Source organism: Miscanthus floridulus, chromosome 6, assembly GCF_019320115.1.
Source record: "Miscanthus floridulus cultivar M001 chromosome 6, ASM1932011v1, whole genome shotgun sequence".
NCBI lineage: Eukaryota > Viridiplantae > Streptophyta > Magnoliopsida > Poales > Poaceae > Miscanthus > Miscanthus floridulus.
The window spans coordinates 15,746,056-15,750,323 of NC_089585.1; the positions used below are offsets into that span (position 1 = coordinate 15,746,056).

General features: G+C 49.6%; 1 pseudogene; it reads left to right on the forward strand.

Annotated features, from left to right (window-relative positions):
- The first annotated feature begins 353 nt into the window (after positions 1 to 353).
- LOC136457740 (carboxylesterase 15-like) lies at positions 354 to 1,542 on the forward strand (annotated as a pseudogene).
- Positions 1,543 to 4,268: the final 2,726 nt, after the last annotated feature.

The following is a 4,268-nucleotide window of genomic DNA, read 5'->3' on the forward strand; positions in this document are numbered from 1 at the left end:
CATCAGTCTCATGAATCTGCCTCACCAATTCGGTGGGTAGAAAATGCAAGGATGTGAAATGCGAAGGCGATGCATATCTGACCTTCTGGCCGTAGCTCTCTATTGCCGTCTAGTCCAAGAGAACCTCGGCTCTTCTCTTGATTTTTCTCAGATGGTGGGCGGCCTCCAAAGTCACGGCCAAATTCGAGCACATGACGAGGGAAGCCTCGGTCCGCCTTGGCCTGGCACGTCCACAATCGACTGCGACATGAGTGCACAACAAGAACCTTCATGGATAGCGAATTCGCGATCGCGTGCCCTATTTAACTTTCCCGATTTCCATTTAGAAGAAAGCAGACGCACGCACGCAGAAATTTTGTCGATAGATCCAGCGTCGAGCTGAGCTGCAAATCGTGAGCCCGTCCGCGTCCTTGACACACCATGTCCGGTATCACCACCGCACCGCACGTCGTGGAGGACTTGCTGGGCGTCGTCCAGCTCCTCAGCGACGGTTCCGTCGTCCGCGCAGACGAATCCGTCCTGACTCCACCGGGAGCGACATTCCCCGACGTCCCTGCCGTTCAGTGGAGGGACGTCGTGTACGACCCGGCGCGCGGCCTCAGGGTCCGCCTGTACAGGTCGCCGGTGGCCGCGCCCAAAGGCGGCAGGCGGCTCCCGGTGCTCGTGTACTTCCACGGAGGCGGCTATTGCATCGGTGCTTACGACCAACCCTGGTTCCACGCCTTCTGCCAGCACGTCGCCGCCGAGGTCCCCGCCGGCCCGCCGTCGTGCTCTCCGTCCAGTACCGCCTCGCTCCCGAGCACCGCCTCCCCGCTGCCATCGAGGACGCCGCGACGTTCTTCTCCTGGCTGCGCGCGCAGGCCGCACCGGCACCAGGCGCGGCCGCCGACCCGTGGCTTGCCGAATCGGCCGACTTCTCCAGGACGTTCGTGTCCGGCGTGTCGGCCGGCGCCAACCTGGCTCACCACGTCGTGGTCCGAATCGCCTCCGGGCAGATCGTGCCTGGCCAGGTGCGCGTCGCCGGATACGTCCTCTTCGCCGCGTTCTTCGGCAGCGACGAGCGCGTGGCGTCGGAGTCCCATCCTCCGGCCGGCGTGTCCTTGACGGTGGAGTCGCTCGACATAGCCTGGCGCATGGCGCTGCCGTTGGGAGCCACCAGGGACCACCCGCTGGCGAACCCGTTCGGCCCCGAGAGCCCAAGCCTGGAGCCGTTGCCGCTGCCGGCGGCGCTCATCGTGGCGCCCGGGCGCGACGTGCTGTATGACCATATGCTTCGCTACGCCGCCAGGCTCAAGGAGATGGGGAAGGCCGTGGAGCTCGCCGAATTCGCTGGGGAGCGACATGGCTTCTCTGTCGGACAGTGGAGCGAGGCGACAGAGGAGTTGATGCGAATCCTGAAGCAGTTCAGAAACCACGGCGCCGCCGCCGCCGTGCTCAAGTGAGGTCATAGGTTGGTTACTTGGTAGTGTTGTTATCTACTCGAGCCATCCAGCTCACAATTGTCACACAATAATAATAACTTTGAATGAAAGTTCAAATTTATCGGGTTTTCTCTCTCTTTCTAAATAAAAGTTGGAGTATTTTATTATACTAGTAGCCACGTGCGACACGCACGTGTCTATAGTAAGGCATACTCATCTAAAAATGTGATGAAAATTGCTCCTATGACACTATAAACCAAATATTATATATGGTTGATATGCACTTGTGACGCGTACGTATTTATAGTTTTTTTCCTCATTAATAGATGAATAACCATAAAATTGAGAAAGGTTATTCCTATATTTTATACAAAAGGTAATGATCCATCCACATAACCTAGCAAATTAATTTGTATAGCGATGACCACCAATCACTCCTGTATGCAGCTATTTTGGTAGGCCTAGTTGTTACATAAACAAATTGATTTCCTTTTTTGAGTTGTGACAATAGCTAGACTGAAAAACTTTATAAATCATCTTTTGCGAATAGCAAAACTGCAGACCACCAATAGCTAACAGAACAATCAAGGATTCTAGGAAGCCTCAAAATTTGCTGTTGCAATCTCAGGAAAGTGCTGCACGACAATTATGAAAGAACAGTCTCAAAGTGCATCATGGTTGTGAAACCTTGGGCTGCCAAACTGGCTGTGACAAGTTGGGACATGGGACTACACGAGAGGATGATCCAATAAATTAAAGTACCTGAAGGCGAGAGATGACCGCACCAGCATTGGAGAAGTTGGGAAGGAGGCGAGTGTTTAGGTCATCCCGCTGGTCCAACTCGTCCTGTGCCTTCCTCCATGCTGCTGCATCTTCCGCACCACCGCCTCCAGACTTCGACATGATCATCTCGGACGTCTGCACCATGTTGATCCAGCGGAACATCATCAGCTAGGGCCTAGGTGTGCCAAGGCGAAGAACCGATATCCAAGAATTTTAGACTGTAGTGCAAACTACAAATGAGGCCTAGATATTTTAGGAAAATACAAATAATGAATGTGAATTTGGATTTCACATTATAACAGACATAAATATTTTTTTTTAAAAAGAGTTAAGATTTATAGTAGGCATTCATGCTAAAGGAGTAATAGGTGAATCTTACCCATATCTTCTTAGTAAAAAAGCATTATTCCTCTTATACTCTTTGAAATATCTTCAATTATATCTTTATATTTTATTTTTTTTAAGCATTGTTTTCTGAGTCTGAGTAAACCGTTCAGGTTATTGTTTCTTCTTGTACCTTTCATGACAAGAATCATATTTTCTAACTCTAGAAGACATTAGAAGCAAATAGTTCATGAATGGCAAACACAATAAAACCAAACACAACATATATGCTGAGCGATAAAGAATTAAGGATGAAGTTTATAGTAACCAATAAAGAAAGAAAATTTGCTTGTTATCTAACCTTGATACGAATTCAAGTCCAAGAGGCAAGAAGCCAAGAATAATAGGCTGGCCGGTCAGCCAAGTATTTAATATTTTGTAATTACCTGATTTAACCATTTAGGTAAGGTAATTACAAAATATTAAATACTAATCAGGTTAGTGCAAGTGCAAAACAGCAAAATGAATTGACTCCTACATGTCCACATATCTGATTACCTTCAAGAGACCACGAGTGCAAGTTTAGTCTTCAACGTGCATGCAGATGGCTGCCGAGAGCGACTACGCAGCTAGCAGCCAGTAGGCAGCCGCATCAGTGCCAATGTTGGCTGGATCGCACACGCGACGACACCAGCTGCCGGCCCGATCGCCCGTTGCCTCTAGGATGGATCCTGATTGCACATCGTAGCAGTTGCTCGGCCAGCCCTACGGATTCGACTTCGTCGGTTTCTACTCGGCTGCTTGCGTCTGTTCTGGCGTTCCGTCTTCCATCGACGAACCAAGAACTTCGTGAGTAGTCGAAGAGGAGAGTTGTGGCCGAGGGCATCCTCGAGGTACGGCTTCGAACGCGTGAGGAGTTGAAGCACTACTGGAGACGGCCTTTGCCGAGGGCCTCTGGGTTTACCGAGGGCTAGATCTCGGACACTCGGCAAAGGGGTCTTTGCCGAGGGCCAGCCCTCAGGAGGCTTCGGCAAAGCTAGGCCCTCGGCGAAGAAAAGAAACGGCCCTCGGCAAAATAAATCTTTGCCGAGGGCCTAGCCCTCGGCAAATTGGCCCTCGGCAAATATGGCCGGGCCCTCGGCAAATTGGCCCTCGGCAAATATGGCCGGATGGGTCACGGCGGCCACTGGCGTCAGTCTTTGCTGAGTGCCCGCCAGCAGGCACTTGGCAAAGATTTTTTTTTAAATATTCTTTGCCGAGGGCTATTGGCCAGGCTCTCGACAAAGATTTTTTTTTTAATATTCTTTGCCGAGGGCCATTGGCCAAGCCCTCGGCAAAGACCCCCTTTGCCGAGGGCCAGGCTAGACCCTTGGCAAAGAGTTTTTTTTTTAAATATTCTTTGCCGAGGGCCTAGATCCAGGGCCCTCGGCAAAGATTTTTTTTTAAATATTCTTTGCCGAGGGCCATTGGCCAGGCCCTCGGCAAAGACCCCATTTGCCGAGGGCTAGGCTAGGCCCTCGGCAAAGATTTTTTTTTGGTTTTTTTAACCCAGTTTTTTTGTGGTGCTATAATACATTATTTAAAACTCAATTTTAAAATTTGGGCCAAATTTGACTTTTTTTATATATTTCCCTAATTTATTTCTTTTCGTTGTTTTTTTAATATTTCAAATTTGAACTGCAGGTGGATGGAATAATGCAATTTAGTGATTCGAAAAATATTATTCATGGTATTTGGTGT